Source organism: Oratosquilla oratoria, chromosome 29 (genome assembly GCF_046742065.1).
Source record: "Oratosquilla oratoria isolate Oo_2021 chromosome 29, ASM4674206v1, whole genome shotgun sequence".
Classification (NCBI taxonomy): Eukaryota; Metazoa; Arthropoda; class Malacostraca; order Stomatopoda; family Squillidae; genus Oratosquilla; species Oratosquilla oratoria.
In genome coordinates this window covers 18,898,746-18,923,745 of record NC_134805.1, presented here as the reverse complement: position 1 = coordinate 18,923,745, position 25,000 = coordinate 18,898,746, and the positions used below count along the sequence as shown (strand labels likewise).

At 41.6% G+C, this 25,000-nt stretch overlaps 1 long non-coding RNA gene across 2 annotated transcripts in view; it reads right to left on the bottom strand.

Moving 5' to 3' along the window:
• The window catches only part of LOC143040629 (uncharacterized), a 173,817-nt gene that overhangs the window by 33,709 nt on the left and 115,108 nt on the right, over positions 1 to 25,000 (bottom strand). Inside the window, exon 4 of one of the 2 annotated variants that reach the window (XR_012967730.1) lies at positions 7,629 to 8,288. The exons of the other annotated variant lie outside the window; for it this stretch is intronic. This is a non-coding gene — a long non-coding RNA (uncharacterized LOC143040629). Of the gene's footprint in view, positions 1 to 7,628; positions 8,289 to 25,000 lie in introns of those variants that run through there. 2 annotated transcript variants of the gene reach the window in all.

Sequence of the window (25,000 nt, the reverse complement as noted above, 5' to 3'; positions counted from 1 at the left end):
GTAAAGTTTCTCCATTGGGAATCGATCTCTGTACCTCTCTTCTTCATCTTCTATCGTCTCTCCTCTCGTTTTTATTGCTTTTCTGATTCTATCCTTTCATTCCTGGGTCTCCTCTTGCTCTTGTCCAGTCTCATTCGAAGGAAACAAGGCTCAAGATAAAATTCATAATATCAAATAATTCAGCAGTGATACACACATACAGAGATTACAGATAAAGAGGACAGAAAAAAGAGAAAAAAAAACAGAAAAAGGAATGATGCAGCTTCACATTTCTAAATTACCAAATTGTGTTACCTTGTAAAAATATGGAATTAGGAGAATTTCCATACAATGAATACAGGTTATCACAACTATATGTTGTATAAGACGTCCAGCCTCTCTGTCCAATTCTTGAACGTTAAGCAAATATATATATATATATAAAATTGCATTGCTCAGGTCATCGTACTTTGTAGTCAGTGCTACCATCCTCGTCGTTTTCTAATTCACACTTCTATGCAAACGAAGCCTGTGACGTTCCTGTATTCAAAGTTACAGATTTGCTCACAATTTCAATTTGTTTCATAAGATTTCAACATCAGGTATCAGCTACAGTCACAGTGCACATAACCACCCATTCAACCTCAGTCAGAAATTCAGAATTAATTAATGTAATTATTGTGCTAGATATCAGACATCACCCCAAATTCTGAAGTTTGTGGTCTGTCTGATAAGTTTTCTGTGACAACTTGGAAAAGAAAGTTTTTGATTGTGATTGAATTTCAGATCACTCCTTTACAAATAGGGTTAATTAAAAGATAAAAGTAAATTCTAATCTTTATAACAGTATTTCATTCCCAAATGACAATTACATATAATTACTAAAAGTATGCATAATAATTGGTTACAATCAATTTGTAATCAGTAGACATGATACAGAGCAAGAGAACACCACGATTATATTAACCATTCATTGTGATAATTTGAACGAATACAAGGCCTCATTTTCATCCTGGTCGTCTTCTACCCCACTGTTGAGCTTCATGGCTGGGCGAGCTGTTTTGAATTCGAATTCCCGCGCAGTAACCGTCCAAGGCGCCACTCAAGGAATGCAACGGCGCGGTCTTTCGTCGTCTGCAACCGTGCCCGCACCACACCAGCCGCTGGGCTTCTACAACATTATTTGCAATCAAGTTTCGGTCGATTGGCACAAACTCTGAATAAGAAAAAGCATCTTTATGAACACCTTCATGGCAGCGTTGGCGTGAGATTTAAAAACGTTTGAACTCAGGAAATACAAGGTAAAGCCAAGACAAAAAAATACATATACTTACATGTCTCATTCGTACATCGACGATGACCAAATTGCATACATAATCAGGCAAATAAGGGCACCTTTCTCCCTGGCCCTCTGTGGGTTGCAGGCAGGGCACAAGATCTTAGGGCCTGGAGTATGCATTGGTGGCTGGAAGTTGTTGTAGTATCCAGTATCGTACAAGATTCCGATCTTTCTCGCCATTTTCAAAATAAAAAGGTGTCTGGAGAAACGAGGTCTTAATCAAGTGTGTTCGGATGCAATCGCTTCTGCTGGCGTGGCTGGGTATTGAAGAAACTTAAGTTTCAACTTTCTGTTCTTTCAGGAAACGTTTGACAAGAGCACAGGCTGAGGTTAGCTGTTCACTTGAGGAGGGGAAGGTTGGTACTGACTCGACTACTACTACTAAGACAGGATAGATAAGATGGAGGAGAGGGGGGTGGGGTGTGTGTGTGAGTGTAAGAGGTAAGGGGGAAATGGAAGGAAGTCGTAGTTATGATAGATGTGGGGCAGACCCACTTGCGACTTTGATACTATTTTTTTTTACTTTTGCGTTTAGAGAAGCAGATGCCTGTTGTTGGAAGGCTGGTCCATCTTAAGATCGTAATGTTGTTCTTCTCCTTGAGTTGTTCTGAGTTGGCTGTTAGTTGTTAGTTTTAGTTTTTTTTTTTTTTTTTAAAGTATACTACTATTCTTACCTATGTGTAGGATTGAATTCTTAGGGGTATCTTGTCATCCATTATTGTGAAGTGGGGGGGGGGGGGGGATATTGAATTCAATATTTCGTATGGTTTTTTTTTTGTTTTTTTTTTATATTCAATGAGTATGATTTTTATTCCCTTAAGGGGGTGACGGCTAGTGATTTTGTTTTTAAGTTATTTACATATACGATTGGGGGGGTGGTGTATTGATTCTATTGCCATGCTCATTGATTTGGATGATATCACGTGCGATTTGTTCGCACGTGTTATCATCTTATTTTAAACAATAACAATAATGGTTAGTAGGGTTAGTTGGATTTAAGGGGTGATATGTATTTTATGTGTGTTTGTTATGTTTGCATTATGTATTTTGGTTCGGGGGGGGGGCTGTTTATGATGGGAGACACTCTAGGCCACCAATTGTGATCGTGTCCGTGTTCTGTGTCTATGTTTTCGCTGGTTTGTACTAAGTTTGTGATTGTGAGTTTGTTCCATGTTCTGTAAGCTAGTCTGTAGAGTCTTGTGTTAAGTGGTTCGAGTTTGTGTTGTATGTGTAGTTCTTCTATTGTGTTAAGGTATGGGGGTATGGAGTGTGTGGCGAATCGTAGTGTTTTGTTTTGTACTGCTTGTAGTTTTTGGAGTTGACTTGGTTTTAATGTGATTGTTGTGATTGGTATATATTCAAGTTGTGGTCTTATGAGTACTTTGTATAATCTTAATAGTAGTTTGGTGTCTAGGTTTCTGAATCGTTTTATTGTGTGTAATGTTTTTTCTGCTTGTAGTTTTCTGTTGTTCGTGTGTGTTTGTAGGCCTGTTTCCAAGTGTTAATCCTAGTATCTTTATGTTTCTTTGTTTGTGTATATGCGTGTCTCCTATCCATATTTCTGCTGGTTTCTGTGTTGATATGTTGAGTAGTTGAAATTTTGTTGTGTTTGTCTGTATTTTCCATTTTTGTTCGTATGTGTTTATTGTTTCTATTGTTCTGCTTGTTTTGAGTGCTAACATTTTTTTCCTTTTTTACTTGGGTATGTTATGATTTGTGTTAGGTCGTCTGCAAATTGTATGTGTGTGACTCCGTGTGTTGGTTTGGGGGTGTCGTGTGTGTAGAGGTTAAATAGTGTTGGTGAAAGAATGCTTCCTTGGGGGACTCCACTGTGTATGTTAAAGGGTCTTCCTGTATAATGGGGTATTAGTGTTTGTGCGTGTGTCTGTTATCTAGGTAATTACAAAGTATTCTTGTTAGTATGTCGGGGGGGGGGGGTGTTTGGTGTATTTTGTATTTGAGTCCTGTGTGCCATATTTTGTCAAATGCTTTTGTAATGTCTCGTGATACTATGTTACATCCGTGTTTGTGTCTTTGGCTTATGGCAATTGTTTCGTATATTGTGGCTATGGCTGTGTGTGTTCCTCGTCTTCTTGTAAATCCATGTTGGTTTTCGTTTATGAGATTGTTGTTGTATAAGTGTTTGAGTAGTCTTCGTTGTAAGAGTTTTTCTAGTATTTTTCCTGGGACTTCGAGTAGTGATATTGGTCTGTAGTTGTTTATGACTGACTCGACTAGCCCCGTCCATGTTTATTTATACGACCGTGGTACGTAGTACTGTATAGACATCAGCTACTAGAATGTTGACAGCATAGTGATTACTTATCAGATAACGAAATCATATTCGGAACAAATATCAGTACACGCAAAGAGTGTTATACGCTAAAAGTTGTCGTGTAGTACGATTTCGTTTCCCGCGTGTAAGTGAAAGTGATACACGTAACGGCCACTAGGTGACCACGATGCGCTACCGTCGGTCGACGCAGCTTCTGCAGGAAGAAAAATGTTATCGAAGCACTTTCTTCTTCTCATCGTTCTTTAACACAAAACTAAACTAGAGCATTTAACGAAAGAGAACCTTGAGCAATTATTCGTGGGGTCTCGGGTATTTTGAATTCCATCCCTCTAGTCCACCCCTAGAGGAGATTTTTTTTTTTTTTTTTTTTTTTTTAAGTTTCTAAAGTTAGGTAACTGATGGTTGCTTCATGTACCGTACAACTTAACGGTTGTTGCGAGGAGACACTTTCGGCTACAGCCGCCATTGTCCATTCTATATCTAGAGCCGTATCATGGTACTTGTGTAGCAAGAGGCCCAACCCAAATTCTTGATTATCACTCGCCTCTTAGGTGGACTGGGTTCGATTCCTAAGGCTACTAGTGACTGCCACTCACTTTAGCTGTCTTTAACCCATTCAACTCCGATGACAAGATGTCTTGTCATTTGGTCAAATAAAACAGAAAATCATAAAACACCAAAATGTTTGATCAAACAGCACCAGAAAAATATGACGTCAGTCCTCGAAGACTGACGTCATATTTTTCTGGTGCTGTTTGATCATCAAACATTTTGGTGTTTTATGATTTTTTGTTTTATTTGACCAAATGACAAGACATCTTGTCATCGGAGTTGAATGGGTTAAGGGTGACGGATCCGGGCGTAGCCAAGCACGCAAAGAGGTAAATTCACCTTATAAGGACAACGTACAACCCTACCACTGGGAGGTACAACCCTACCACTACCACCGCGTCTGTCCTTTTGTCGACTTATCTTTCCACGAAATATTAAGTTGGAGTGAAATTTCAATTAAATTTTCTGGAGAGGTGGCCCACTGGCCATGGAAAAGTTTATTCGGATCTTTCCTGCTATTGCCCCACTACTATTTTTTTTTTTTATGTTGTCTTTGATTTTGTTTATCTTAGGTTAGGTTAGGATAGGTTAAGTTAACCTAACCTAACCTAAACAAAATCAAAGACAACAGAAAAATAAAAAAAACATAGTGGTAGAGTAATAACAGGAAAATTCCGTTTATTCAATTCTACGGTGGATCTAGACCCAATACATTTTTTCCAGCACTGGAAGACGGCAGCTTACCATAGAATTTGCCGTGACTGCCTGAACACAGCACTATCAAAGACCCATAAAGAATCAAATCCTTTTTTCGCAAGGAAAATGTCAACGCCGTGTCTAATAACAAAATTATTTGTTTTGTTATCATTTGTCTGTTTGTTTATTATTTGCTTGATTCTCATTTATTATTAGTTATATGTGAATTTATCATTATTTATATTTACCTGTCTGTTTATTACTTAACTATACCTAGGCATTTATTTTATTATTATTTATTACAGTTTTTATTTATTCATTTATTTATCCATTTATCATTATTATATTTTTTTCGCATCCGACCTTGATATGGATCAAAAGGTCTCCTGTCGGCATGCTCCGCCTTTGTAATCCAAATCTTTTCCGGTTAACGCTTACCCTACTCAACTTCGAAGTGAAGGTTAGGGTATGCATCCAACATCAATGGTTCTTAGCCTGGGGCCCACGGGTGGACCCCTAGAGAGGGGACCCTTGAATTTCACAGGTTAGGAGCCAAATATTACTGAGAATTGGCAAAGGTCTGACGGTCCCATATAACGCTTTCCAAAAGACCCAGAAAGCTATACAATGTTTTTTTTTTTTTTTTTTTTCGTCACAAACTCCACCCCAACCCCCATCGGAAGGACAGAACGGTGCCCCCTCACAGAGAATTTTGTAGCGTGGAATTTAGTGAACCATGCCTTTAGTCCAACTTCGCCGGTGGCAGGATTCGAACCGCCATCCGTCGACCATCGCCGTAACTAACCGCGCCCTAACCAACTAAGCCAGCGAGCTTCTTCTACCTGAGGAAAATAGGTTATGGCCAATTGCCTCAGATAAAATGTTTAGAGACCTCAATCTATCTCGATTTCATTTTCTTCAGTCAAAACAACACCTGGAAAAAAAAAATCCTTGGGCAATATACCTAACCTAACCTGAACTAACCCAATGGATGCATTTTACGATATCAGTATTTATTTCATCTGTCGCCATGCGATTTTATTCAATTGATGGAAAACTTCGTCCGCAGATTTAACGACACTGTCAATTGGAAGGATTATTTACAATGCATCTATAATGAGAATTATACGTAAATATGAATTGTGGTCGAAGACATGGCGGTTGATTAATTATTGTTTTTCTTCACGGCGCAAACTCGGAACGCGGTCGATCGTTATCTTGTGCTTCGTATATTGGTGTCTTGTAAGTAGTCTTAATTCTGGGAACGGCTCTAGTGGGTATTTTGAGGTATGAGAGGCATTTAATTTTATGGTTCATTCATAACAGGATATAGGTCATACATATGCACACATATATACATACACACATTCGTTGACCCTTTCGCTGAATTATACGACTAATATCTTTATTCTAGCTGCTGCTGTGCAATTTTATTCGGAAAATATCTACTCTCCTCCCCTACTTCAACTCAACCGCTTAGGGTTGCTTCAAGCAGCTGTTTGAATCTTACCGGTCGGAGCCTGTACGAAAAGGACGCATGACTAATTCCATCAAGAAAGAACGAAAAACAAAAGTGATGTAACTGGCGCAGGGAGAGCCTCGCATCCTGTAGCGCACAAGAAAACGCGCGAGACCAATCAGACGGCGTTATTTCCTGAAGTGACGCGCTCATTCCCGGCCAAAAACCAGACGATTTTATTCAAATGTAAAGACTTTACTCGGTGTCTCGACCGCGTGTCCGACCTTCAACCTCTATCAAGCCTAAACAAAAGCTACCTGGAATCGCACAAATATGCATCAAATCCTTCTTCGTGTCCACAAGGTTAAACAAAAACCTGATCCTTTGACATCACTTGTGAAACATAGATCCGTGTCTCCCCTTCCGCAGACAACGGACGTCATACTTTTGTGACGTCAGACTCAGTGACGCATTTCTTTCCTCAATGACTAGCGTTTCTATCCTTGGGTCGTGGAACGGTAGAGGTTGGGAGTGGTCAACATACCACCGAATCGTGTGACGTCATGTCGTCCTATGGTCACGCGACGCTGACGTCAAGTCGCCATGCACCGACGTACGTTTTTGTTCGTTTCATTAAGTGGCGATTGTTACTATCCTGTTGAAACTGCGGTGCCCCACGACTAATGGGACAAGCTGCAACAGGTACAACAAGAACATGAACAGCGTAGGCGAGAAACTGAGAACGTTAGCTTGCGGGTGAAAGGACCCTTCTCCACCTCCTCTTCCTCCCTCACCCAACCCCTCGCGTCATCCACAACAAAACCAGGAAGGATAGGCCGACAGTGTTTATCGCGAATTTAGTACTTTCATTCAGAGTTCGGTATTAAAAAGATGAAAAAATGAAACAAAATAAATGAAAGGAGAGACAGGGGAGGGATTTGATGTCTAGCTGTACAAATTCCGTTAAAGGTCGTCACAGTAACGATAAGGGCAATGACCTTAACTCACCAAAATACTTTGAAGATATTGACCCAAAGGACAAACGACTCTATTCAGCTGAAAGAAAGCCTGAAGGGAAGGGTGGGGTAGGGGGGTGGAGGTTCCGAGTCGAGCAAAATGCCCTTCAACCAGGAAAACTCCCTCCACCTGAATAAAATCGCCCGTTTTTGACAAGAATAATGTATTCTACGTCCAGCACGTCTCAAATCCATCCAACACCAGTGGATAACTTTAATGTTTTCATTCTGGCTCACACTAATCTTATTATTATTATTATTATTATTATTATTATTGTTATCATTATTATCATTTTTAGGTGGAAGAAATCCACCCATAACGGGAGCAGAGAATACGGTAGTTGCCTTTATTTTTTTCTGAGTGTAGACCAGATTATTTTAGTCAGCTGGGATTAACACGCCTCCTCCGTCCACCACTCCCTCGAAGGCCAGAACGAACCCGCTGAAGAGTGGGTGTGCGAAAAATTCAACCATCTCTCCTGAACGGGCGGAGGAACGTGGTTATCGTCATCACTTGGAGGGATTCCATGATTTTTTTTCTTTTTTTCTTTGGGGGGGGAGGCAGTTGTTTCTCCTCTTGAAGCCTATCGACCCGATACGACGTCATCTGCTGTGATTTGTTGTGATAGCTCCTATCAAAAGGTTCGTATGAAGTGCCTTTCTCAGGTTCGGTAGGTTTGTTATATCAAATGCAGATCCAATGCAGAGGAGTGATTCTTATTTTATACGAGCATATCTTTCTTTATCTAAGATTAAAGATGCTATTTATGTCCCAGTGACTTCTGGCACATTGTAAGTTAATACCCAAACCAGCTAAAGAAGATCAGTTACTTTCGTATTCCTAGATCTATCATTACCGACCTAAAAGATATTCTGCAGTTTTAATACAATCCGTTGTGTATCTTCGTTTACTTGCTCTGATATTTTATTCTCAGACTCGTTACATCACGACTGAAAAAGATAAACTATTATAAAGATTAGGAAACTGAGAATAGTCTGTATTGACAGGTACAAGGTAGGAATAAAAAGAAAGAATACAGGAGAGTTTGATAAGCTTTTATATACTTCTAAAGAAAGATGAGATACCTTTTATGGCCGTCGCGCAGAGGATTCGAACCTACTACTCTGATGCCCAGAGGCTCCGTTGTCAGCCGCCTTAACCCACTCAGCCACTGATTCTAAAGAAACTCTTATGACCGAAAATTTAGACATAAAAAACTTATCAAGCTCGCTCTCTCCCGTAGACTTCCCTTCTACCCTTACCTTATTAGGAAACTGAGCTTAACCCCCATTTCAAAAGCATCTAAACACGTGGAGAATGAAAGTTTAGGTGTTCATTTTCTATACTTTTTTAAAAGAGAATGTAAAGTATGAACAGATTCTGCTGCTTGAGCTCGCCAAATGAGGCATGGCCCAAAGGCACTCCTTAAGATTTGTTAATTTCTAATTCCTAATTCAGTTTAATTATTAAAACATTAGTAACTTTCACGGTGACAGTTCTTGGAAATGAATAAGCATTTTCTACATTATTGCAATTCGTAAATTGATGTACATATTAACAACATTGTCCATGGGTAGATAAAAAAGATCTGGCGTGTCATCAATAACTTTTTTGTATACAATAGTCCAATAGATCTTTCTAGCACCTCATTTTCATTTGCACACACACACACACACACACACACACACACATACTAACACACACACACACACACAAGAGTAATAGACATTTGGAACAAGTTAGATGAGAAAGTAGTGTGTGCAAAAACAATACATGAATTTAAAAATAGTTTAGATAAAATGAGATATAAAGACGGGACACCACGAGCATAGCTCCCCTTCCCGTAAAATACAACTAGGTAAGTACACACACGCACGCACACACACACACACACACACACACACACACACACACATATATATATATATATATATATATATATCGTAAAATACAACTAGGTAAATACACACACACACACATATATATATATATATATATATATATATATATATATCTTTTGATAATACCTCTTACACACGATATTTAGCCTATGAAAGAAAAAATATAAGCATTGGTGTCTTGTTTTAAAATGTTTGGTGCGTCTATAAACGCTTGCACGGAAACTGTCGTATTAATTTCTATCAAGCAAGGTTCGTTTTTTTTTTTTTTTTTTGGGGGGGGGTGTGTGGAATGGGGGGGGGTACAGCATTGACTTCGTTAAGAGCAGGGACTCTGACTGCGGCGTGTATAAGGTCCTTCAAGTAAGATTTAATATATTGTTCGGTAAGATCCGTCCGGCTATTAAATTCTTTCTTCCGCCGTTTCAACTTGTTTTACCATCTGCTTTCCTACAGGTTCGTCTTCTAAGTTTCTGAAACTAAAGTACAGAGGATACGCAATGGTTCTTAGAAGACATTGACAAAACAGGCAAACGAATACATACATACCTTCCATAAGTGTGAAGAGCAAAGGAACATAATAATTGGCCAACCTCCTTGACAGTGGCACACGGGATCCGAACCCGCTGCATCTGGACCCAAACTTCCAAGACACCCGCCTTACTCCGCTCGTCCATCGCAGATGCAGCATATTCGAATCCCGTGCGCCAGTGTCAAGGAGATTGTCTGATTGATGTCGCTGTTCACTAGCGAATTTCTCATATAATAAGTGGCATTAAGTTTAATGATTCAATGACCAATCAACCTGTACGCTGGACCACCTTACCACATATTATGAAATCCATCTTAATGTGTAATGACTTCCCGTCGTAACTAAAGGGATGACTATGCTTAAATACATTTTTATAACTTCATTAGTAGCTCTCGCAATATCGTAACTATGAAAAAAAAATTAACACCGATAGTATGAAATAAAAGAGGTAGGAAGAATAAAAGAGAGTGCAAGAGAAGAGAGGAGGAATGTGATTCATAAAGAGAAGGTAAGTAGAGAAAAGAGAGTAAAAGAGAGGGGGAGAGCGGAAATAAATAGGAAAATGGACGAATAAGTAAGAGAGGATGAAAAGATAAGCGAAAGAGATCGAGCGAGAGGGAAGTAGAGTAAAAAAGAGGAAGAGAGAGAGAGAGAGGGGGGAAGAGTGAAAGGAGAGAGAGAGAGAGAGAAAGGAGAGAGTGAGAGAGAGATGAAGAGAGGGATGAAAAGATAAGCGAAAGAGATCGAGCGAGAGGGAAGTAGAGTAAAAAAGAGGAAGAGAGAGAGAGAGAGAGAGAGAGAGAGAGAGAGAGAGAGAGGGGAGAGAGAGAGAAAGGAGAGAGAGAGAGAGAGAGAGAGAGAGAGAGAGAGAGAGAGAGAGAGAGAGAGAGAGAGAGAGAGAGAGAGAGAGAGAGAGAGAGAGAGAGAGAGAGAGAGGGAACGTACAAACACGGACACCACAGTGATAAGCACAGATATAAAATCAGGACGACGCGAGCTTATGACACGAAGCTTCTGTTACGTTCTTTCCTGCTGATTTCTGTGACATTCCGTAAGCACAAATCACACCTGAGGTTTCTAATCACCAAAAATTCCTTTTTCGATATCATCAACTTCATATGCAGACGTACAAAAACGTAGGTTGCACTTGAGCCTGATTTCTCTCACAAAATGTCTCACAATCGACTTGTGGAAATTGGTCAAACTTTGAGGTAAAACTTTGAGGTAAACAGTAGGATTGGATTCCTGGGTGGTAAGCGAGAACAACAATGAAGGATAAAAGGTCAGACAGGAGAGCGAAGACTATATAGCGGAGTACCACAAGATTCACTCCTAAGACCCTGTGATGTTTTGGTCCACGTGAATGACATAATGAACAATAAAAGATAAACTAACGTTAATTAACGATGCAAAGACCACGACAACAATATAGAATGAAGGAGAACTCAAACTGTTACAAGATTTGTATAATAAACATGCCTGGATACAATTATGGGATAATGAACTTTAATGAAAAAGGTCAGTGAATTACTCTACAAGGAACGAGTCAGTTGCGAAAGCAAAAGTCATTACTGATCTGGGAGTGTTAATCACAGACACACCTCGTTTCTTAAACTTATCAATCGTGGCCCAAACAAACTAGTGACGAATATAATAATAGCATTTCATTAAACGAGTAATAAGATTAATAATAATAATACATATACCAAGGCCTTTTCCCCCTTACAAGGGAGGTAGCCAAAAAGGAAAAGGCACAAAATCACTCCCACCCATTCCATCCCTGAATACACTCCACACCCCTCCACCCTCCCTCTCATCTTAGCACCTCCTGGATGACGGGTCATCCCTGCACCTTGTCCACTGCCCTGGGTCAGAAAGATTGACCTGTCCTAGACGAGGATATGCATCGATGGTAGAGTTTCTGCACAGAGTAAAGAGGAGAGCTTAAAGTCACTGGACCTACCGCCTTTGGGTAAAACTGACCTGTTTGTACCAGGTCACCATTGCGTAAAACTGACCTGTTTGTAGCAGGTCAAGGAACCCACAAAACTGAGAATCTCTTGGTTTGGGCCGGGGACTGGACGTTACGAAGTCAAGGGAACAAATTGAAGACCACAAGTCTAAAAGGATGTGAAGAACCAATTTCCCCACAGAGATGTATTGGCTCTTGAAGAACCAGCTTCCCACAGAGATGTATTGGCTCTTGAAGAACCAGCTTCCCACAAAGATGTATTGGCTCTTGAAGAACCAATTTCCCCACAGAGATGTATTGGCTCTTGAAGAACCAGCTTCCCACAAAGATGTATTGGCTCTTGAAGAACCAGCTTCCCACAAAGATGTATTGGCTCTTGAAGAACCAGTTTCCTATAAAGATGGATTGGCTCTTGAAGAAATTTAGATGATATAGCCTAAGCTAAAACTTTAAGTGTAGTATCAAAAATAGATATGACGGTAGGAGCAGAAAACGGGATCCCACGAGCATATCTCCTTTTATGTGTGTTTAAATTAAGTAGATGCAATTAGGTAAATCCAAACACACACAAATACATACATACATACATGTTTTATATATCTATATATATATATATATATATATATATATATATATATATATTGCCAAAATAATCACAATAACGCGTGACTATATGATATTGCAGAAACCACGGAAAATAAAGTAGGAATACTAAACGTTTTCGTCTATCACGACATCCTCTGAAGATGTCGTAATAGACAAAAACGTTTAGTATTCCGACTTTATTTTCCCTGTGGTTTCTGCAATATATAAATATATATATATATATATATATATATATATATATATATATATATATGTGTGTGTGTGTGTGTGTGTGTGTGTGTGTGAGTGTGTGTGTGTGTGTGAGTGTGTGTGCATGTATATGTGTGCGTGTATATGTGTGAGTGTGTGTGCGTGTATATGTGTGTATGTGCGTCCGTGCGTGCGTGTGTGTGTGTGTGTGTGTGTGTGTGTGTGTGTGTGTGTGTGTGTGTGTGAGTGTGTGTGTGTGAGTGTGTGTGCATGTATATGTGTGTGTGTGTGTATGTGTGTGTGTGTGTGTGTGTATATGTGTGTGTGTGTGCGTGCGTGTGTGTGTGTGTGTGTGTGTGTGTGTGTGTGTGTGTGTGTGTGTGTGTGTGTGTGTGTGTGTGTGTGTGTGTGTGTGTGTGTGTGTGTGTGTGTGTGTGTGTGTGTGTGTGTGTGTGTGAGTATGTAAGGTCACACCACTACCCACTGATCACGCTGTGAACTCATCTCTCATCTGGGAAGGTAATACATATCGATCACGAGTCCGACACGTGATTCAAGACAGTGTTGAATCACACACACTCTTGCCCGAGGCTGACAGAAGCTGGGATCAATCTGTTGGCAGGCACAGCATGTGCTCGGAGATTACAAAGACATTTCCTATCGTGACGCATGATTTTGCTTACATTAACTTCCAGTGGCCAACTGAGTTCTCTTCCAGCCGAATCGTATACGTTAGCTGGAACCGTGGAGCCCTGGAACATCAACCCCAAAAACACGCCATCCCAACGAATTAGGAGTAATCCATTAATGTTCAGTTCCTCCTTTAACTAACCACGTTCTCGATAATGAATCTTCTATTCGCCTGGACTCTTTGGATTGAATGACGTTGGATGACGTAACCTGGAATGAAGGCCTAAGTTTTATGACGCAATCCACAGTCAGGTGTGGTGCCGCTTTGGTATGCGATCTGAGCGGTTGTGTGATCTCAGTGAGTTTAGATTTTACTTTGGTATGTGATCTGAGCGGTTGTGTTAGCCCAGTGAGTTTAGATTTTACTTTGTTATAATTTGCATATTTAACATATATAAAATATATGTTTTGCAAATTAAACAAAATAAATTTAATATGGCATATTTGAAAAAAATAAAATATTAGTAATAAGGAATTGATTTATTTATTGGTTAATTGATACAATATCTGATAAAAAAGCAAGAAATAGATCATTAGACGATTTCCTCATTTTTCGCCAACAGAAATAATCAAGATGAGATTGAAAGGTATTTGCAGGTACGCCTCTCAATTTTTTTAGTATTCGATTTTTGGAATCTAACCATGACCTTTCGATTGCCTGAGTATGGGCTCCAGTAGCTGGGTCTACATCATTTACTTGGTGATTAACTGTCTGGTGATTGTAATTAAAGTTAATTAAGTTTGAGTATGAAGGCCATTCATCCGAATGAATGACTGCATTTTCTTCTACTTCTCTCAGAATTATGGGTATAAGCGTTTGGCATCTTGCATTCTTGCAACGGAGAGCTGGTGTGAATTCACCTTTTCTATTTCTTCTTTGGACATTCTTCATTTCTCCACCACAGCGATGACAAGGAGCGACATTTTCTTCTTCAGCTAGTAGACCATGTCTTCTCAAAAAAGCAACTGCTTTAATGTCATCAGCAATTTCTTGATAAAATTCCGTAGCTAACATCGTGATGGGTTCCGCTTCTCAGAACTATATTGGAAAGGAACTAAATTCCATGAGAATATCTCTTGCTTATATACGAATTTCGAGTCTAATTAGGAAAGCTTTAAATGCTTATATACGAATTTCGAGTCTAATTAGGAAAGCTTTAAATGGAGATCAAAATAGATTAAGATCTCCTGGATTTTCAGACTGGCTTAGATTAAGGTCCCAAATAGATTAAGATTAAGCGAGATCACGTTAAGCAGTCAGATCGCATACCAAAGTAGTTTTATGATGCTCAGATCGCATACCAAAGCGGTACCGTCAGGTGTGGTTATGACGAAATGCTCTGAGGTGTTGCGGTGAGTTGTGGACGGACACACACACACACACACACACAAACACACACACACAAACACACACACACACACACACTCGACGTCACAATGGTAGCGTTCGTAACCGCTACTACAGCGGTCCGATTCCGCCCAGGGCTGAAATAATTTCAGTATCGCTGCGCTGCGAGCCGTTACTCCAACTCCCGTGGGCGGGGACTTGGGTGTATGCGTGTGCGTGCGTGTAAGGTCACAGCATTACTCATAGATCGGTCATATACGAGCTCAATGTCTCTTCCGGGAGGGGAAATAGCTGCCGATCACGAGTCCGACACGTGGTCCAAGGCCAGGGTGAATCACGCACACCGAGTCTAGGTTGGGGAAGGGGTTTGTTGGGAGCGAACAAGACACGCCATCATCTTCTACCCTGTTAAAATCTCCTTCGATCCAGTGACGTCATAAACTGCCGTTCTTCCGACCGTACCAGTGAACGTCAGAGGCGACAACTAACCTCGAAGAGAACTCATCTCTATCGACTTCTTCCGCAATTTTATCCTATCTGGCATCCCATCGGATCTGCGCGCGCGCGCGCACACACACACACACACACCAGCTCTGAGCTCTCTTCCGGAAGGGAAATAGCTGTCGATCACGAGTCCGACACGTGATCCAAAGACCAAAGTGGGGGGGGGAACGCGCGCACACACACACACACACACCAGCTCTGAGCTCTCATCCGAAAGGGAAATAGCTGTCGATCACGAGTCCAACACGTGATCCAAAGACCAAAGTGGGGGGGGGGAACACATACACACACACATTATCCTATCTGGCATTTCATCGGATCTGCGCACGCACACACACACACACACACACACACACACACACACACACACACACACACACACACACACACACACACACACACACACATTCCGGCCTAATAGCGTAGTACTTACAGTCTTGACCTTCCAAGAAATGTCCGAGATTAAGCGCCTCTCAGCTTAAGAGCTCCACTAATGAGTCGTTACTCTCCCCCTTGTCCCCTGCAAAGGTATATGAAGTGTACAAGGTCATGGTGTCCAAGGTTCGACCTATATACGAGCTATTAGGCTTTTATTTGCGAGTGATAACTGTCGATCACGAGTCCAGCACGTAGTCTAAGACCATGGTGAAACATGTACACAAAGGATTACAAAGGCGGAGCATGCCGACAGGAGACCTTTTGGTCCATATCTAGGTCGGATGCGAAAAAAACCCATAATGATAGATAAATAAATGAATAGATAAAAACTATAATAATGATTATGATGATGATATGGTTTAACGTCACATACTCCCCCCCTATCGGGAGGCTAGGACGGTGCCCCTCACAGAGGGCTTTGTAGCGTGGAATTTGATGAACCATGCCCTTGGCTCAACTTCGCCGGTGGCAGGATTCGAACCGCCCTTACCTCGACCTTCGCTGCAAGTTACGACGCCCTAACCCGCTCAGCCAGCGACCAAATAAATAACAAATAACAAATAAATAATAAATAAATACACCTGGAGAGATGTGGGGTTACCATTTCATACTGATGGCCAAAAGTCTATTCTCGTAATTCATTAGTAATGATAGGTTTGTGTCATTATGATTTACATGCATAGGCATTATAGCGCGCGCGCACACACACAAACACACACATTACCCACCCCACATACACTCTTATCACACACAAACACCTTCTCCCCATCCACAAACACACATACACGCTGGGGTAGTGGTACCAAACTCGCCTGCTACGTAAGCGATCTATAGTTCGGTCCCCTGGGCTGAAAACCGTCAGGACACTGTAAGCCGGCACACCGCTCTGTTGGGCAAGGAGTTTGTGTGTGTGTGTGTGTGTGTGTGTGTGTGTGTGTGTGTGTGTGTGTGTGTGTGTGTGTGTGTGTGTGTGTGTGTGTGTGTGTGTGTGTGTGTGTGTGATTCACCACCATGGTCTTGGATCACGTGTTGGACTCGTGATCGACAGCTATTTCCTTTCCGGAAGAGAGCTCAGAGCTCATATATGACCGATCTATGGGTAATGCTGTGACCTTACACGCACACACACACACACATTTCCTCGCCCACGAGAGTTGGAGTAACGGCTCTCATCGCAGCGATACTGAAATTATTTCAGCCCTGATAGGTATTCTAACCCGAACCGCCGTAGTTGTAGCCGGGAACTTAACCACTGCGCCACGAGGTATGTGTGTATGCGTGTGTGTGTGTGTGTGTGTGTGTGTGTGTGTGTGTGTGTGTGTGTGTGTGTGTGTGTGTGTGTGTGCGTGAGGTTACATTACCCACAGATCGGGCCATATGCGACCATCTAAGCTCTCAAACTGGAGGGTAACACCTGTCAACCACGAGTCCAGCACGTGGTCCAGAGCCATGGTGGTGAATCATACACAAGATACGGTGCAAATGGCAATCTAGAAGACTCGTCAAACGGAGATTTTAATGTGACCCGTCAATCATTAGTATCAATAGTTTTATCGCACACTTTCTTTTTTATGGTTGCAAATTGTATTTCCTTATCGCAATCGACACATTATCGCCACGTGGGTGGAGGAGGGAAAAAAGACTGATTCGTAGATCTACTCTGCGCTTTCTTTGTGCCCTCAGTCCCCCAAGTCAGCTTTTCGTAGAATTTCGTGACTTGTAACTGTAGCTTAAGCAGTGATCGTTCTGCCGTCTTTCTGTATGAAAGGCGTTGAAAAAGACGTTGAAGAAGACGCTGAGAAAGACGTTGAAGAAGACGTTCAAAAAGACGTTGAAGAAGACGTTGAGAAAGACGCTGAAGAAGACGATGAAAAAGACGTTGAAAAAGACGTTGAAAAAGACGTTGAAAAAGACGTTAAAGACGTCGAAAAAGTCGTTGAAAAAGACGTTAAAGACGTCGAAAAAGGTTACACAAGGGTAAAAAAGATGAGAAACGCTGCTCTAAATTCTACTGTCCACAGAATGATGATCTAGCTAACGCCAGCTAATAGTTTCCAGCTTAAAGAAACCTTTCTATGTTTTCGTTTGTTATATGCAAGAAAATCATTCCGCTTTCGGAACTCTGGAAAAGTTCCATCGATGGAATCTTAAAACCCCACGCGGATGTATCTTATAAAACGCGTCCAGTTATTTGAACACTTTCGAGCTTTTAAAGAATGCAGGGGGCTCACGCCAGGAGACTCTCAACTGTGGCCAAACGTCGAGACCTTTTTCTGTGTTTGACAGTCGCAACTGAACCCAGGTCTACCTAGGCAGTAGATGTTTGCAATGGAAGACAATGACAAGAGCCTTATGGTCGATATCAAGGTCAGACGCGGAAAGAATAAACGAGGGTGGTCAACGAATGGAATAGACTTAGTAATCATTCAGTGAACGCTGAAACTGTCAGTTGTTTTAAGAAACGGTTAGACAACTTTATGGATGGAGATGACAAGTGGTCATGGACATGGAACTGCCTAGTGTAGTCCTTATGGTCTCTTGCAGTCTCCTTCATTCTTATGTTCTTATGTGAAACAGACATCCAAACAAGTACACAGGACAAGTAAAAGATATAACCATTTTAGACATTACTTTGAGCTGCAAGCTGTCCCGTTGTAATGAAACCTGTCTACACCAAGCTGCAACTGAAGGACATTCATGCGGCCTTGCAAGCAACGTCCAGAAACAAAACAAAATCGAATAAAATTCTCTCAGAGGCCCATTTTTCATCCTTCCCCTTTTTTCATACTTGACCAAAGTCGGGTAGCGTTCAATGTAAGATTAGAATTCTTTCCCAAAGAGTCCCTTCCCCAACTTCGGAGCCACGGCACTAACCAAACCTTTCTTAGGATATGTCAAGTCACTATGGCATGCAGAACATAGGGGCAGCTACAGTGTCTAAATATAGCAGGGAAAATTAAAAACAAACTCCACCCTCTACGAGTGTGGTTAGCGAGGTTTTAAGCTGAAGGATGGAAATGCGGATGGCATGTGCAACATCAGCGCGGAAGTGAGGCTATGATCGGTGCGTTGCATGCGATGTTGCCTGCGGTTTGACAGTCCGGTACCATACCCTCAGAATGACATAAAGGATGGAACGTCTATAGCACGAAAAGAAAACGAAATAGACAGGACCACAACAATCACCACTGCACTACATAGCTCCCTAATACGGGGAAAAAAAGAACATTGGACCAGTCGTCATTAGGCCAACTGACATTGGAACAATCGTCTGGGACCGATTTTAATAACTCGGGAACTAATACTAAAAGCTTAATGTGTATCATAAATCTTTCTCCACAATCTATAAAACAGAAGAAAGGACATGCAAGTGATCAAGATGAAAATACAAGTATAAATCTATTCGGTTATTAGCAAAATAAGAAGACATCTCGTCTATTATTTAAAAAAAAAAAAAACAATACAAGGCAGACCGATGGTGACCTTAAAAACAATAATGATAAATAAATGAATTGTAATATACTCGCACGTGTAAATTTGGGATCTGTGCAACCTACACTTCAGCCTATGTTGGCATGATCACAGTGGCGGCGTTGTCAAGTCGGTTGTTTACCGTTTAACTATAGGAACCCCTAAAAATCGCCACAGAACAACCCACCAGACAAACCTAAAGAGAGAAGTTTCATTGGAAAATACAGAAATGTTGGCAACAATTCAATTTCAAATAAGGCTACCTATTCTTAAAAATTTTCTTCATAAAAACTACCTCCTGCCTTGAATAAACAATGGTTACACCTTTAAGTTCCCCCCAAGTAATTGAATGTCCTCGTCGCTTGGAGGACTAAAAGAGTGATGACGTTACAGGACAACCGACCAATGAGACAGTAGCATTGTCCAGCAAGCTGGTAGCCAATCAGAAATCTCCAAATTCACCTCCACCTCAACTGAAGGAGTATATAAGTTCCCAGACCTGACTCAAATGTTCATTCACTCACTTGCCACTGAAGAAGCACCAAGAGGAGCAAAAGCGCTTTATGACAAGCAGATTTATTTTGTGCGGAATGCCAAAGTACCTTACCGTGAAGAACGGAGATTTTTTAAACAAGCTTCCTTTGGAAGTAAAAATAATTTCGTGCCATAACATTTAATCATATATTTGAGAAGAAATCTCCTGCCCATCATATACGATATAAATCCAGGGACAGAGCTTCTGCTAAGAGTGAGGTTGCAACCTGTCCTTATTAAACCCACAAAACCCGCCGCGCGAGCGGCTGGGGTGGTGCAAACGAGGTACGAGTAGGTCGAACCTCCAGGGGGCTCTCCATGTGGACACCTGGAACCCCGATTCCCTCTCCGACTCTAGGACAGTCGAGTACCATTTTCATCGGCAGAGCTCATGAAGCTCAGACTGGATAGTGACTCTCTCAATGATGCAAGGAGACCATGCAGTGGCGAGAACAGTAACGGGGGTTTCACTTACTAATGGTCGAGTCACAGTAATAGAGCCCACCTCAGGGAGGTTGCTATAGGCATATCTAGCAGAATACAGCCCGCCGTTACAGAAGTTACTTCAGCTGAAGAGCGTACGATACTGGTGAGGTTGAAAGCACACCTTGAGCTTCATCTCTGTTGTTGCAGTATATCCTCCTACCGAGGTGTATAATCTTGTGGGAAACGATCAATGCCAAGTGTGACTACAGTCGAGCACGAAACAAACTCTTTTGGACAACTTGAACGTGGCTGCTGGCACAAAGTTAGCTATCAAGCACGTGTTGGTCTTTATCATGGCTCTGAAACAGTGAAAACTGTTCTCTTCTGAATTTTGCGAAGTCTAGAAGGTTGAGGACAGTCGCTAGTTCCTGGTTTCAGGGACCAGAGTCAAACAGAAAATTGGAAGAGCAATGCCGGAGGCGTGTCAAAAGAGATCGATCACACGTTTATTTTTAACGAAGAGCCGAGTTCTTTGGATCTGATCACAGACTTGCCGTCGCCACACCTGGGTTGTTCGGCAATTCTAGGAGACTGCCGATATGTAATCCACCTGGACTTCATCTCGAGAATCTCAGAGATGGTGCGTGTGTCCAGGAGTATACGGTGACAGCATCCAATTGATTCGACGTGCTCAGCACCTTTGAAGGCCCTGGAGATCTATGGGATACCTTTAAACTTGAAACATTGAAAGCTGTTGAGAAGTGTACCGGAAAGCGTGTAAGGTGGAGGAGTGGTGTGGCGCAGTGTGAAATATCGAATAATACAAAAATGTGGCTTCCGGACCAAAACCAAGGTCCAGACGTGTAGGGGGTTACTGGATGGCACGATTTAATCTGTCCATGCATGTGGCGAGAACATTGAGGTTTTGGAAAGTTTCAAAACCTTGGTAGTGTGGTAAACAGTGGCGAGTCATATTAAGAAGTCCTTCAAGTGAATGGCATAGCTCAAATTCTAAACCAGAGTATATGGCATTGTCGATATTCATGCAGTGCTAAAACTTGAAACTTCCAAGTCGTTTGTGTTCCCGGTTTTGCTGTCCGGTCGTGAAACCCAGAACGCCGACTTTATTAGGCGTCTCGATGTCTCTGGTATCCAGTGCTGTCAGAGAATTTTGGAGTATCACTGGAACGACTATGTTAATCAGCGACTGCTCTTTGATGACATCGCCTTAGCGTAAGGTCAAGCGATGGGTACCTGCTTGGGGTGGACCTGCATGATGGACGTCGAAGAAAATCACACCACCACAGCTTGTTCTCAGATTCCGTCAACAACATTACCTCCATCCACAAGTGCAGATCCGAGTGGTTGTAACTGTTTCCACACTGGGTACAACTCCAACAACTTTTGACTGTCCTCCACTTTTTCCACACGAGTTGTCGATCGGTGATTGTCAACCCTCTCCCAGCCGGTTACAGTAGTCCTGAGCTGAAAGGACGCAGACAAGTCCATCGTTTCTTCCCAGGGAGATCTGTGGGAGGTCCCGAGGGCAGTTGTTTACACTGTGAGGCTGCGGATATTCAAATTGTATTATCTTCCAAAGCAGAATAAAACAGGTTGACGTTAGAATAAAATATAAAAAATACGTCACTATGGCGAACTGAGAAGTGGCTACTTTATATTTTCTTCTGGATAATATCAGACGGTTTTATTCAGTTAAATAGGGTGGAATCGAGACACAACGGGGTCTGTGGACGTGTCCGGGTTGAGAGTACGGAAGTTTAGGGTAATGCTCTGTCTTCAGTGCGGTGACTGCATCTTGAGCATATGGCCTCTGTTACCAAACACTATTGGCATTGTTTTCGTACAGGGTAATGCTCTGTCTTCAGTGCGGTGACTGCATCTTGAGCATATGGCATCTGTTACCAAACACTATTGGCATTGTTTTCGTACAGGGTAATGCTCTGTCTTCAGTGCGGTGACTGCATCTTGAGCATATGGCATCTGTTACCAAACACTATTGGCATTGTTTTCGTACAGGGTAATGCTCTGTCTTCAGTGCGGTGACTGCATCTTGAGCATATGGCATCTGTTACCAAACACTATTGGCATTGTTTTCGTACAGGGTAATGCTCTGTCTTCAGTGCGGTGACTGCATCTTGAGCATATGGCATCTGTTACCAAAAACTGTGTTGGCATTGTTTTCGTGCTGGGTGGTGACTAATGTAGACGGGCCAATGCTATTTTCGTGTGACTAAGGATTTCTGTTTCTTAGTCGATGCCAGGGGTGTTTGGTGGAGTACTGTGGGCCAGGGGACAAGAAGTATGGAAAACAAACTTGTGTACAAAGATGCAAAGGTAATAATGGTACATGTCCCTGGAAAAATCTTGACTAGAACATAAACCAACCAAAGAAAATATAATTTTTAATGAACTGAAAGAATTAGGGGTTGCTGTACTCGTCCATATCAAGAGTCTTGAGCACCAAACCTATCAAACATCATGAACACAACACTTTCTGGAGTAATGACATATAATTTCTCATACCAAAAGAGAATATGAAGAACTACCAAAGTGACTTTCGCTTAGCAAGATCAGCTACATCCTGCCTGTTTAGTCTTCGTCAGATACTGCAGCAGTTTTGGAAACCTCACTATTTCTAACTTGTCTGTCTAAAACGGGTTTCTCTCTTTCCCTGCACAGAAATGACTCGTGAAATTGTCTAGGAAGACCTTGATAATACTAATATAATGACGCAAATTACCAACCTTTTCCACAAGGACAGAATTGCAATTAACTGAAGGTAGTTTAATTCATTTATGACTTCCCGGTTGAGTCTGAAGTAAGACAAGGTTGCATGGTATCACCATCAGTATCTAATCATGTCCTAGAGCTTGTTTTGGGAAATATACAAAAAGAAAGAAATAAGGTTCTTGTGATTATAAGAATCATTCTACCTTCCGGGAATCACGTTGGTCGAATGACGGGACACAGCCAAGGACACGGAAGCAAACAATCCCGTTTCCTCATGTCCACAAAGGCAGCAACAACATTTGATCCATGAATCGGCAATCAACACACGTTTCACAGGATAGAGTCAGCATAACTGGCATCAATGTCTCCAAGTAAGGCCAAGGACAAAAAGAAGAAGAAAAAAAGAAAATAAATAAATGAAAAAAAATAAACATACGGTTGCGGATGGATGAAGATCTTAAGAGGTCCTGGTTGGATATTTTTATTTTATTCAGGGTATTCTACCTCCGTGACAGACCCTCAGTAACTAAGGAACTGTGGCCAATCTCGAATAACTTTTATTGACAGACATTTTTCCTTTTATTCTGGCTGCCGCCAGACTCTTCATCTCCGCGAATCTTCTTCGGTAGTGGATGGGTTAACCTCCCAACCCAAACCCACAGAACTGCTAAGATCCCGTATCCGACATTTCTTTTACAGAAAGTCAAGAATATACAGTACTTCCTTGTGGTCCTTTCCAGTACATGAGACTTATACCATATAATTTAGTAACAAATACTGAGGATCGACCGAAAAATGATACTCTGATAGGTTTGTGAAATGAATTAAGGAGTTGTGAATCCAGGTTCATGCGAAAGTGTAAAGTAGGGACGAAGGTGTTTCTCTTTGTTCCAATAAACAAATATCTGGAAGATAAGTACCTGGGGCCGTTGAAGATCATGGAAAGGGGTTAGAATAACGTTTATATCTTGTTTGTCTATCCCGGACACCAGAAGGACCCGTGCAACAACATGTGAACCTCCTAAAATCATGCTAAGATCCTGCGATGGTATTCAGGTTTGAGGGGATGTGACAGCAGATGCAAAGCGGATGGGAGACTTTAGCGCTGCGCGAATAACCACGGGACCCGTCAAATAAACAACCTCATTTCTGTGTTACACAGGCTTCCACACCTAAACTCGAGGCAGGAGGAGCTGGCTGCCCTTTTGCTTAGGATCACTAATTTCCTGTTAATGTACAAGCTGTACAGACGAGAACCTAATCCTGGAACACAAAATGGTTTAGGAGACAGGAAGAATGCTCTAATCAAGCAAGACTCTCAACACAGAGACAAGAAGTTTTGTATCAAGAGTTGAGGAAAATGGACTGGCGGCGCCTAGAACCTATGGACATCTCCATGATTGTTTGTGCCCAGAGGGAACAGCACATGACGGATATATCTTGACTACCAGAAACTCAACTTACATGCGCCGACAGCCACCAACGACATCATCGACAAGTCTCTTAGTAACTTGGACCTTCACATAGAATTCTAAAAGGTTCCCGCGGAAGTGGACACTGGGAAGTTTTAGGCGTTCCGCAAGGAGAAAGTTCGAGGACACATGCATGCCCTTCGGCTTGCGGAATAACTCCAGTACGTTCCAAAGGATTGGCTAACAGGTTAGTCCAAGGACCACAGGAAGTAAAGGTGTATTGTCACGCCCTTGACTCTTCCTAGACCAGTGGTTCTTAACCTGGGGTACCTCAGGTACCCCTAAGGTGGGGTACGAAACCTTGAACCTTGGGAGAGGGGTACGAGACCTGATAGCCAGTGCAACGGTACTGTATATTTACAATGAGAAAGCAAAGGAAGGTTTGTATCACTAATCCTTTTCATATGTTTGCCCTGTATTTGTATTGGATGGGGGTACGAGACATGATAGTCAGTGCAATGGTCCTCTATATCTACCATGAGAAAGCAAAGCAAGGTTTGTATCACTAATCCTTTTCATATGTTTGCACTGTATTTGTATTAGACGGGGGGTACGAGGAATGTTTTTCTGAAATATCAAGGGGTACGGGCACTGAAAAAGGTTAAGAACCACTGTCCTAGACTAAGGTTGCGACATGAGAAGTTTGGGCTTGTGACAGAGAGTAAAATGTAAAATATAGAATTGAAAATAAAAATGGGTTTTGCTTACTCAACAACAATAAAGAAACACCTACACACTCAATACACAATCCTTTCATAAATAATGATCAATTTACAATATATAACAATAACATTTACATGTATCCTCTTTTGCAGTGTAACAGGACGACTG